General features: G+C 39.3%; 1 pseudogene; it reads right to left on the bottom strand.

Moving 5' to 3' along the window:
* Positions 1–260: 260 nt before the first annotated feature.
* Positions 261–13,405, bottom strand: LOC115665693 (uncharacterized; annotated as a pseudogene).
* Positions 13,406–13,621: the final 216 nt, after the last annotated feature.

Here is a 13,621-nt window from a genome sequence, read left to right as displayed (position 1 = left end):
GGTGATAACATTGTGGATTAATTAATCAGTAGCCTAACACGACAGTCATGCATGTCCTGCTTACGAAAAGTCATCGCTTAAGTATGCTGTCCATCACATTAGTTCCTGTCAGTATCTCAAAACATTACCCAACTCCGGAATTATTACATTAAACAAGAGAGAAACTTAACTAGAGCCCGTGTATATTACCCTTCCTCTATTCTGTTTATTCAGCAGAAAGGAAACGGGAGAGTTCCCTGGAATACTGGAAAAAAAATACCTTTTCCTATTGGCTTCCAATGCTACTGATTTACAAAAAATGAATATTGTGAATGTCAAACGTATAATTTTGTACAATCTTCTCATCTGCCACTACTAACTAGTGGCATGACATGGTTTTTCATGCTATCGGTATACCCAGTGTTCGATGTCTCGGTGCTATCTGCATAAACAATGGAGTCGGTCATCTCTCCAAGCAAATGAACTGTCTCTTCTGGATTCAAATCAATATTAACCCATGGATGGTTAGCCATTGCCCTAATTGCATCCAATTCAACTGCCACTTCCTTCATGGTTGGCCTCTCCTCGCCTTTTAATCTCAAGCAACTCTTTGCAAGATTGGCAACTTTCCTCACTTGCTCATTGTCTTCGTTTGCAATGAGCTCCTCAACAATCTGAAACAGTCGGTCTTCTTTCAACGCCGAAAGAAAGTACATGGCCAAGCTCCTCTCTTCTTCGGGTCGATCGAAGGAGAGCGCCTTCTTCCCTGTCAACAGCTCGACTAACACAACGCCAAAGCTATAAACATCGCTTTTTTCCGTCAACTGGCTAGTGCGCAGGTACTCAGGGTCTAAGTATCCCAATGTTCCCTGAACCATAGTAGACAATTCGTCTTGATCAAGCGGGACTAATCGTGAAGCTCCGAAGTCAGACACTTTTGCAGTGTAATTAGCATCCAAGAGGATGTTTGTAGACTTGACGTCTCGATGGATTATGGGAATGGAAGCTGCTGAGTGCAAATATGATAAAACTCCTGCAGTTTCCGAAGAGATTCTCAACCGGGTCTCCCAAGACATCTTAGACGACTTGTTCGGGCTGTGGATGTGATCGAAGAGAGTCCCATTGTTCACAAACTCATATACTAACAGAGGCACTTCTGTTTCCAAACAACAACCCAATAGCTTGACCACGTTTCGATGATTAATCTGGGAAAGCACTATGACTTCATTAATGAATTGCTCGATTTGGCTCTGATCCACGAGCTTGGACTTCTTTATTGCAACTACCGTGTTATTTGGCAAGATCCCTTTGTAAACGGTGCCGTATCCTCCTCGGCCAACTATTCTGCTCTCGTCATAATGCTCGGTGGCCTTCTCTAGCTCTTCTGCGCCGAAGACTTTCGCGGCATTTGTGGTTCTGTCACGTTCATGTAATTGTTGTTGCAAAAGCAAGCCACCATTTTGCTTGAAATATTGTTCTTTGAGCCTAATGAGTTTCCTTTTCTTGAGTCCCATATACAGAAAGCCTACACTGAATAACAGCACTACTATGCCCACACCAACACCTGCAACAAACACCAGTAGAAGAAGAATAATTGTGATCAATGGGCAAATAAAGAACTCACCATGTAAACATCAGCCACAACAGTGTAAACTTTCTGTAGATACTATACCATAGTCTTATTTGTCAAGAAACTGGGCAATTTGGGGACAATTTGAGCCTAACTTAGCGCAATGAATTTGGGTAAATAATTAACAAAGTATAGTTTTGTTAATATCATTAAGCTGATATGCTTAATAAGTAGAACTAAATAAATTCCAGTCAAAGTGACTGCCTATAACAATGTTCGGAAAATTGACTATCGACACCCTTTTTCTTCTTAAAGAAAAGCTACCCTCTAATAGAAATCACTAATCTTCACCACAAAATTTCAATAGAATACCATTTGTTGATTGATTGATCTACACTAATGTGTAAACCGAAAGCTGTAATGGCAATTAGAACGAGTGTCAATGCTGTATTACGTTCACCCTCATTCTCTTGCCTTACTGGAAGCTGTTTTGAGGGTCTTGTTCTGAACATATGGACATATCAATTGTCTGTCGCATGATTGAGTCTAAGCAATTCCATGGAAGTGCTACTTTCACCATCTCCAGCAATAGATATGACTTTCAATGACGCAAAAAATGGCAAGGAATAGCATCTCTGAAGAAAATTTTGCAACTTCTATTTCTAAAAGACAAAGCAGAAAGCTTGACTTTAGGACGAAGAAAACAAAACAAATATTCCTACAGCGAGCTCAATGATAACGGATAGTTGTGCGTTTTCCTTTTTTTAAAATTAAGTCATAAACAAATGAGACTGACCAAATCATTGACATGTTCCAGGCCGCCCATGGGGTTCTAGATTTCAATGATATAGAAGTCCAATTTTGCTACATCTGTATTTCTTATAGTCATCTTGAATAATTCAATGATGCATACTGGAGCGTCTGCGCTAGAATAGTTTTCCAAAAACAAGTATTGAATATCACGTAACTAGGTACAAAGTCATAGGTTGCAATTACGATGTGATTCATGATAAAATGTTTTCACATTGACCCCAATTGAGTAAATTACTATGAACAAAGTCCTGGGTCAGATCATCAAGTCGTCGATCGACGGCAAAAGAGTCATGAGTAAAATCTATCTTTTAAATTTTAAAATAGCTACTTGGATTTAGTAACCCAATTTGACGCTTAATTTACTTGCAAAGAAATTTTTTTTCTTAGAACGGTAGAGATAGTTTTGTTGTAAACTACCCCAAGAAAGAGAAATATACAAGAAAATCGGACTAAATATATGAAATAGTATTCTCTCGTAAACCACCAAAATCAGCTGAAGAGTTGAAAGAACTTACCAACCAAAATCGTCACCAAATGTGATGATTTAGGATTAGCAATGCATCCTTGTGCATCTTCACCCTTCTTGCCATCACCATGAGAACCCTTTGGGCATGAGCATGCATAACTCCCATCAAGGTTATGGCAAATTCCCTCGCATGGGTTATTCTCTGGATCAGCACATTCATCAATATCTGCACAAATTAAAACACACGATTAAATGTTAACTCTAAATAAAAAAACAATAGCATCAAATTATCACCATGAAGCACTGGAATATATACCAACCTACACAACCGAGGTATGGATTCCCCTCGTACCCAGAAGAGCAATTGCATCGGTAGCCGGGCACGTCGGCAAAATCGAAGCACTCGCTGTGCGCCTTACAAGCGAAGCTCGCCGGGTCCTTTGCTGCCTCGTCGCAAGTCTCCTTCCAAACGGCCCAGTCGAGCACCGAGGGGACCACCGTCCTGTTCCTCATGCCATTAAGATCCTCCCTACTGAAATTGAAGGACCTGTCTTCGACTAAGAATGCATAACTGCAAGGATTGAAGGTCCACACGTTGGTGTGGTTGTTCAGGCTGACCACACTGGCGTTGTAATTGAGGAGCATCTCCGGTATACTGGTCTGGCAACACCCGATGCCATCGCATGCCCCGTCAGTCAAGTCGTCCATCCCGGTGCACACCGAGAGGCAGCCGCTCGAGAAGCCCTGACCATTGGATCCCGCGATCACGGCGACCGTGTCACACCCGATGGCCGTGAACTTGTTCTTGGTGTTAGAGAAAGGGAACGCGGAGAGGACGGTGTAGGCGAAAGTGCGCGGCTGTTGCTGTATGCCGGACTCGGTGTAGCAGTCCTTGCCGATGTAGGTGTAGATGCGGAGCTCGCCGTCGAGCGATATGTCGAGGACTTCGATGTTGGTATTCCATAAGTAGGGCTTGGGGGTGGAGGCGACGGTGACGTTGCAGTGGATGGAGAAGTACTCGTTCAAGTAGCACCCATCTCCGATGCCGAAGGGGTAAGGCACGGCGACGTCTCCGCAAGTTTCTTGGCAGTTGGAAGATACAGTTTGAGAAAATGAACAAGGTGATGATATCAGTAGCAACTGTCCGACCACTAACATCATCCTCATTATCTCCAAAGGATTCCACTTTGAACCCATGGCGCTCTCTCTCTCTCTCTCAATTTGTTGTATCGTGGAAATGTATCGTGCGTGTGTTCTTATAACGAAGGAACGCGTTTGCTCATTGACAAAGCACACAAGCCTTGAAGTTTCTCATATTCTTGTTTGAGAGAGCATCATTGACTTGGCGTTTCAAAAGATCCACCGCTAACTACACCCTTGTCCCAGAAGTTTGGGATTTGTCCAATTTTACGTCCCACTATTCAATTCTTCTTCTAATTTTGCCCTCAAGTATTAATGGGCAGTTCCATTTCTATCCCAAAATGTTGCCACAAGTAACAAAAAATGGTTAGAAAGTTCCCATTCGGCCTTGCATTACTCGCTTACTCCCGGTTAATTAAGTCCTGTGCGATACCCGAATTCCTTTACAATTGGAGCGTAATAGCTAGAGCATCATATAACATCCGATGACGTTCATACAAAATTCACGCGTGCTATCGCTATGAGAAAAAAATTTCAACGAATTGCACTTGCAAACTAGGAAAAGTTTAAAGATATCACGCAATATGAGGGTGTACCTAATGTCTCCCAACTCAACTAGGCCTAAAAAGAGAATAGAAATGCCAATATCAACCCTCAAAGACATTGCAATGTCGTATTGCTCCTTTCGCCCAATATGTACGAAGACTTACTCCTCGAAATTTGTTCAGTTTGCTCGTACAGTTTGAAATGTAAATTCGTTAACATTGCCTACTTATAATAGCAAAGAGGAGAAGTTTCGACTGCGGTGTGAAGATTTTTTTTTTTTTTTGTGTTTTATTCTATTAGCTAAGGAAGTGAAGACGGTCTGGAATTATTTATTTAGACTACGGCGAGTTCAGGTAAAGCGAACCGATTTTATCGATTCAGGGACCAAATTGTCACAAATTTGGGTACAAGGGAACGGTTCGACTTTCCCATCCAACACGAGCGGCAAATCAACGATTCCGAGGCAATTGGTCAAAATTCCGCGAACTTTCCCATCCAACAGGTCCAGCGGCAAAAGAAACCTAGAAAGGAGGCTGACGTGTGTGCAACTGACGACGATGAACCTGTTCTTGGTGCTGGATATGGGGAGTTCAGCTAGGGTGAGTTAAAGACCTATCAAGAAGAACAAGCTATTCTTGTCACAAAATGAGCTGCTCTTACTTTTCAGATAATCTCGAGAGATTAATCTAGGATTCTAGAGTCTAAGAAAGTGTCACTCTTTCCATGGGAAAGAAAAAGTCTGGTCTTCTCCTTTCCCAATCGAGTTTTCATAGTGTGCATGGCATTTTTTTCTTTTGGGGCGTCGATTAGTGCAAAAATTGAAAGTTGATTGGGAAAGGACAAGACCTGACCCTTCGTTTTTACGAAGAGAGAGAGAGTTCTTGTCAAACTCTATGTTTGAACAATTCCAAAACATGATTTTGCACCGTGACTATTACTCGTGAAAAAACAACAATCGACCGAAAAAGCCAACTAGTTAATAAATTTCATTAGTTGAATAATAGCAACGCATGACAACCTTAGAGATTTCTCTCTACAATATTCTAAGATTTCTTTTAAGGGCCCTTATCTCTTAAAATAAAACAACACGACATGTATTAACTTTTCTAATAAACTCAAAACAAATTTTATATTTTGAAGATGATTATGAAAAATTATATTTGATAGTACATTTAATTTGCATATTTCAAAGCATTTTAAAAAAATCAATTTTAATAAAAGTCAAATTGTGAAAATGGAAAGATTAAAAAAAGTGAGAAAGCAAATAGTAAAAATCATTCAAACAATTTGCACAATTTGTCCGAAAATACTAATAAGGGTATGTCATTTTCTACTAGGGCTAAGGCACCAAATTCCTTAAATTACCTTACTTGCTCTAGACAGCTTTAAACTCAATGGGACACAAGGCTCCCGACTATTAACTAAACTAGCAAGATGGCGGTACGTTGAACAGGTCAATGAATCTTCACATCAATTAGGTTTTCTACTGGAGTTTCCACGGAGTTTTCCTCCAATTGAAAGAAGATATGCTTGTAAATCGTAATTACTTATATTTTCTGTCTTTATAGTCGTCAACAAGAACGGTTGTATAGAGCCAAATATTCGCATTACGTGTGTTTCGCGAAACATTTGCATTCTGCAAGTTAGTGATGCGTATCGTCAATCAGAACTCAAAGAAGAATCTTATCTTGCTTCACTTATTAGTAACAATGAAAGCCAACGGTTACCTAGAGTCATTTTAATGAATTAATTAGCTAACTCAACTATGCTAAGCAAGTGTTACATGTCGCACTCGTATTGTACACTCTAATTGGATCTGTTTATCATGTGAAAAATAGTTTTGACCAATATTTTCCCTTTATCGAATAAACTTAGGATTAGCTAATAGAGTAGCCGATTGGAGATGACCAACCCTTTGATCCCAATGGAAAGACCCGCCTTAGGTAAGTGAATACCGTGCCCATGAAATACGTATATTCATTGGATTTTATTTTCCTCCATCACTAATTGAAGGAAATGTTTTTCTATTGGTTGGTTTAAAAATATGGATATTATACTTCATAGACTTAATTAGAAATAAGTATAGATGATGTTAATATCTATAATTTAGTACATACAAGACGGATTAGAGAAAAATATGGCCCAAACATGAAACTCATTTTGGTTGGTAGTGTGTGGAATCGAACATATGTCATGTGTATAATTGACACGCAAAAATTTCGTTTTATAACTAGTAAGGCAAGAGGCAAGACCATGGAATAGCCCAAGAAAGATATTCATCCAAGTTTGACAGACTATATCCTCGAGCAAACTTAGAGACAGGATAGCTCCCAAATCTCAAAAGCATCACCAACAAACGATAGAAGGAGTTAGACCATTTTTTTACATCATGTCACTGAGTTAGATCCAAAAGTCTTTCTAAAGCTCAAATACACGCATAGCAACCATTAGATTAACAAGAAACAACCCAAATGCTCCTACCTTCAACGTGAAAGGACCAATTGATCTAGTGCAGTCCATGGAGATCTAGTGCAACCATAACATCTATCACAATAGACCCAGATACGTATAGGTAACTTGAATATTCTCATTTCCCACTACAAACTTGGGTTAATATCATAAAAACCTCAAATCGGTACACCTATGACAAATTTACTCCAAACTAATTTTTTGACCTCAAAAAACTCCAAACTGGTACATTGTGACAAATTTATCCTCCATTAAATTAGATTAATATCACAAAAAATTATAAATTGATAAACATGTGACAAGCAAACAACTAAAACCTCAAATTAGTACACCAGTCAACTGCCACATGTGATCCAACTTAGCAATTTGAATGTAAAATTTAACGGAAACTAACGGAGGGTAAATTTATACGTAGGTGTACCGGTTTAAGGTTTTTGGTGATCAAAAAATTAATTTAGGGTAAATTTGTCATAGATGCATCAGTTTGGAGTTTTTCATGGTATTAACACAACTTTTTAATTAGGGACCTTCAGTTTTGATTTCTTAAAATAAAACAGAACCTTAGTTAATAACTTTTCTAATAAACTCAAAACAAATTTTATATTTTGAAGACGATCATTGAAAAATTATATTCGATCCTATATTTAGTTTGTGTGCTTCGAAACATTTTAAAAATTCTCATTTAATAAAAGTCAAATTGTGAGATTGGAAAGATTAAAAAAAGTGGGAAAGCAAATAGTAAAAATCATTCCAAACATTGTGCACAATTCCACTTACATGTCCGAAAGTACTTTAATAAATATATGTCATAATCTACTAGGGTTAAGGCGCCAAATTCCTAAAATTAGCTTACTTGCTCAAAACAGCTTTATACTCAATGAGACACAAGGCTCCCAACTATTAACTAAACTAGCCAGATGGCAGGACGTTGCATAGGTCAATGAATCTTCACATCAATTGAGTTTTTCGCTAGAGTTTACACGGAGTTTTACACAAATGGATCCGACCCTATCATGTAGATATGTCCTTCGATTGAAAGAAGATACGAATTACAAAATTGCAATATCTATTGAATTATAATGTAAGTACATGCAACGATTCGAGCATGCAAAATAATGCCAATACGAACGTTAAATGATAAAGTAAAAATGCAAATCCTCTTTTTTTGATAGGTTTCGTCCGTTTGTTGGGAATCTACACTTTTGCCATCGGTCTTGTGCGGCTGTTATCGAAATCTTTTTGATGAGGTTTTGTTTTAGCCCAAGATTGCATGTGTAGATTAATAGTCAAGCCGAGGCTTGTGCAAGTGGTATTGTGCATGTATAACACCTACATATATGCTAGACCACCATACTTACGAAGAATTAGGAATATGTAAACACAAATTCTCAGTTTTTAGATATGACAAATGGCTGCATTCGATACTTCTGTTGTGCCCAAAAAAAAAAAAAAGCAATGAAAAGACCCGCCTTAGTTAAGTGAATACTGAGCCCATGAAATACGTATATTCATTGGACTTTATTTTCCTCCATCACTAATTGAAGGAAATGTTTTCTATTGGTTGGTTAAAAATATGGATATTATACTTAATTTGAAATAAGTACAGACGATATTAAAATTTGTAATTTAAGGATCATTTGACGGATTTGAGGGAATATGACCCTACCCCACTGATGTTTTGGACGAGAAACATAAACCTAAGTCTCTAGATGGAAGACCCACACGTGAAATTCATTTTAGTGGGTACTGTGTGGAATTGAACATAAGTCAAGTGTAAAATCCACACGCAAAAATTTCGTTATATTACTATTAAGGCAAGAGGCAAGACCATGGAATAGCCCAAGAAAAATATTCATCCTAGTTGGACAAACTATATGCTCGAGCAAACTCAGAGACTAGATAGCTCCGAAGTATCAAAAGCATCACCAACAAACGGTAGGAGGAATTAGACCATTTTTTACATCCCGTCACTGAGTTAGATCCAAAAACTTTCTGAAGCTAAATACACGCATCGCAACCATTTGATGGACAAGCAACAACCCAAATGCTCCTACCTTTCAACGTGAAATAACAAAATGATTTAGTGCAGTCCGTAGAGACCCAGTGCGACCATAACATCTATCACAAGACATACAGATAGGTAACTTAAATATTCTCATCTCCCACCGCTAACTATTGGCATGACATGGTCTTCCATGCTATCTGTGTACCCAGTGTTCACGGTCCCACTGATATCCATGGACGCATTGGTCTTCTCTCCCGACAAATGAACCGTCTCTTTCCAATTCACACATGTACTACTAACACCAGCATGGTTAGCCATTCCTCTAAGCCTCTCCAATTCAATTGCTACTTCTTTCATGGTCGGTCTCTCCTCTCCTTTTATTATCAAGCATCTCTTTGCAAGATTGGCAACTTCCATCACCTGCTCATTGATTCCTTCCTTTGCAATAACTTCCTCAACAATCTGAAACAATTTGTTGCTTTCTAGTGATGAAAGAAAGTGTATTGCCAAGCTCCTCTCTTCTTCCGGTCGGTCAAACAAAAGTGCCTTCTTCCCTGTCAATAGCTCGACTAGCACGACCCCGAAGCTATAAACATCACTCTTTTCTGTCAATTGGTTTGTGTGCAAGTATTCAGGGTCTAAGTATCCCCATGTTCCCTGAACCATAGTGAATAATTGCGTTTGATCAAGTGGGACTAATCTTGAAGCTCCGAAGTCAGAGACTTTCGTAGTGTAATTAGCATCCAAAAGGATGTTTGCCGACTTGACATCTCGATGGATAATGGGAATGGAAGCTGAGGAGTGCAAGTATGAGAGGACTTCGGCAGTTTCGGAAGCAATTCTCAACCGGGTCTCCCAAGACAGCTTTGATGATTTGTTTGGGTTGTGGATGTGATCAAAGAGAGTTCCATTGTTGACGAACTCGTACACCAATAAAGGCACCTCTGTTTCCAAACAACATCCCAAAAGCTTGACCACGTTACGATGATTAATTTGAGAAAGCACAATGACTTCATTGATGAACTGTTCAATTTGGTTCCGGTCCATGAGCTTGGACTTCTTAATCGCAACTACCATATCATTTGGTAATGATCCTCTGTAAACGGTGCCATATCCTCCTCGGCCGACTATTCTGCTCTCATTATAATTGTTGGTGGCCTTCTCTAGCTCTTCAGCGCTAAAGATTTGCGCGGCTTTTGTGGTTCTTTCTTGTTCATTTAATTGTTGCTGCAAAAGCAAGCCCCCATTTTGCCTGAAGTATTGTTCTTTGAGCCTAATGAGCTTCATTTTCTTGTGTCCCAAATATAGAAAGCCTACACTGAATAGCAGAGCTATTATGGCCCCAGCAACACCTGTATACAACACCGGTTTTTTTTAGAATAATTAACCATATGATTAACTGCACAGTAAATCATCGCACCTTGTAAAAGCAGCCACACTTTGAAACTTTCTGCAGAATTATATCATGAGGTTTCCTCGAAAACCCTAGTAGTTTTGGGACAATTTGAGTCTGAATTAGGACAATGGATTTTGTTAAGCTAATCTACCAATAAAAACGGACAATTTCCATGGCCTATAAAGAATGTCATCAATTTAACAGGTTTAATTCGATAAGAAAGAAGTAATAAACTGAAACTAACCACAAGAATTACGTATTGTCTTTTCCCATGGTACTACGGTATATACTTGCTCATAGTTTTCTAGGTCTTACGCAACCAAATCCACATCATTTAAAGCATGCACATATAGAGACTTTTTGGTTGAACTATGCATGAGTCTAGATAACTCAATACAAGTCCTATCTCTATAACCAGCTATATCCCTTTCGACGACATGAAATTGGCAAGGACTAGTAACTTAGAAGAAATTTTTAAAAATGGATTAGTATAACTTCCTCTTTTACTCATGTCATCACCTTGAACTGATGTTGTCATATCACTAGTAATTAACTTCCTATCTGAATAATATCGTGGTAAATATGGCTCGTGCAAAAAAAAAATTTGTATAGCTGAATAATATTGCTCGTGTATCACACATAAAAGAAAGACGAAATAACCCATTGAATCATTTGTATCGGTTCTTAAATGCTGATCAAAACATGAGAGAGAAAGGAACGAGTTTGACTTTTAGGTGTAAAAATAAAAAAAGAGCACATGCAAATTCACAATTCAATCAATCACCTTCTTCATTTTACCGCTTACGGCATCTGGGTAAAGGGGACTCTAAAGAAAGAAGCAATTGAGCATGGACATGCGGAACGCAATGAGGTGCGGAGGGATGCGGGACACGGGCGAGGTGTACGTTGCCCGCCCCCCACCATAAAGTTAGTAAAGATGTTCCATACCAACCTCGTGCCTCATGTGGAAAAAAAGTGTTCACATCCCATCATCATTCTCGCGATATTATCAAATTTCAAAAAAATTCGATAAGCACGATGCATGATTGTAAGAAGATAGAAACGACATAAGGAGGAAACGAATAAAAGAATGTGTCATGGGTAGTAAAAAGATAATAATGACGTGCTAGAATGATGTAAATATTTAGAGCTAATAGAGCGCCCGATATGCGATTATTATCAAAGTTAATGCTTTATTAATCTAAGAAGGCTAGCCATATCCATTCCTCACCTTGGCCTGGATGTGGAGCATAAAAATATTACCCAATCTCGGCCACAAAGTCCATTCATCATGGGTTTTCAGTCATTATTTGGGACTAGGAAGTAAGGATATCCTCTTGGGTCAATAAAATAGCCATCCCTAAGTGTACGTCTCTAGGAAAATGTTTTCACATTTACCCAAAACCCAAGGTCACCAAGTCAAAAGATGCTTTACGAGTACAGACATTGACACGAGTGAAATTAATCTTTTCATGAAATTTAAAAAGCTCAAATGTGATGTAATTAGTAGCATGTGATGTACTCAATGCATCAGATAATGTCATTTATCTTCCGCATAGAAACTTTAGTGAGAAGGATATAGAAAGTTGCATTTTGAATCTTTCCAAGCAAGGGAAATAGTGGAAGAAAAATCGGGCGAAATTGGAAATAGTTAATTTTCTCCTAAACCACAAAGAAATTAAATTATATATTCTCTAAATCAGCTAGAATATTATGTTTTTTTTAGTCAGGCACTCCAAGTAAAATGAAAGAACTTACCAACCAAAATCTCCAGCAAATGTGATGGATTAGGATTAGCAATGCATCCTTGTCCATCTCCACCGCCCTTCTTGCCATCACCATGATAACCCGCTGGGCAGGAACATTTATAACTCCCGTCAACATTATGGCACTTTCCCTCACATGGGTTCTTCTCTGGATCCGCACATTCATCAATATCTATAAAAATTAAACACGCATCAGATGTATCTAATCTTCTCAGATCATACCAATACGAAGTACAAGATAAAGAAAGTTGATTTTATCAACGTACCTTCACAACCATTCGCAAGGTAAGGATTGCCTCGGTAACCTTCTTTACAAGTGCACTTGTACCCCGATCCATTTTCAGCATCGGTGCAAATGGTGTTGTTGGTGCACATGTAGCTTGTGGTTCTTCTTGGCGTCCTTGCATGTTCGATTCCCTATTGCCCAGTCGAGAACTAGAGTGGATTGGTTAAATTCAAGCTGTTTAAGATCGCCAACCGAGAAGTTGTAGAAGCCAATTTCGGCGACAAAGGCATAACTACAAGGATTGATATCCAGGACGTATTGATGACCGTAAAAGTTCCCAAGGGCGATATTGTAGCCGAAGGAGCCCCTGGGGATGCTCGTCTCGCAGCAACCGATACCGGAACACGACCCGTTGATGATATCCAAAACATTGTTGCAAAAAGACGTACACACAATAGTGTAATTCCCAAAATCGCGATAAAGTGAGGCCCACGTGTCGCAACCGACAGCGATGAACTTGTTTTTGGTGCTGGATATGGGGAAATCAACTTGGGTGAGCCATGGGTTGAAGCTCGAAGACCCATTGCGCCCGTAAGAGCTATAGCAGTCTCGAACGGGTGAAACGTTTACTCGCATCTCGTGGGCCTCGACAGAAATGTCGAGTATTTTAATGTTACTACTTCTATTATCCAGGTAAGCTACCGGAGGGTCAGTAGAGTTGTCACAATCGACAGTAAAAGATGAGTGATCAATGCGGCAGCTAGAACTGCTGTCACTCGATCCAAAGGGATATGGAATTGAGAGGGTTCCGCAAGCACCTCGGCATCCGGGCTTCGTCATCGAATCAGCAGCTTCTGTTATGCGATTGTGGTATGAACCCGATAAAGCCCCAAGCACCACAACCTTCAAGAGAAGCTTATGGACGACCATGGTTCCTCCTTCAACTCTCTTGAAATATGTTCTTTTTTTGATGAATTAAGTCGATGGGTTCAGGGGATTATAAAGAGAAGTAAGATGGGTTTCTTCTTTTTTGTTTTTTTCTTTGGTCAAGTAAGTGTAGTCATTGGTTGATCAAAAGAAGTCCAACGGTAAGTCAAGTTGTGGAGTCAACGTCAGCTGGTCCTAGCCACTTGCACGAGACGATTCCATGATAATTTCTCCGGTGACGAATCTAGTGCACTGCAGAAGAACACAAGCTAACCTGAGCCAGAGACTGGAGCACTCTTGTCACAAAATCATATTCTC

The sequence above is a fragment of the Syzygium oleosum genome, unplaced genomic scaffold, assembly GCF_021117445.2.
Source record: "Syzygium oleosum isolate NSW1041296 unplaced genomic scaffold, Sole_v2.1 Sole_v2.05, whole genome shotgun sequence".
Taxonomy (NCBI): domain Eukaryota; kingdom Viridiplantae; phylum Streptophyta; class Magnoliopsida; order Myrtales; family Myrtaceae; genus Syzygium; species Syzygium oleosum.
This window is presented reverse-complemented; position numbering and strand designations above follow the sequence as displayed.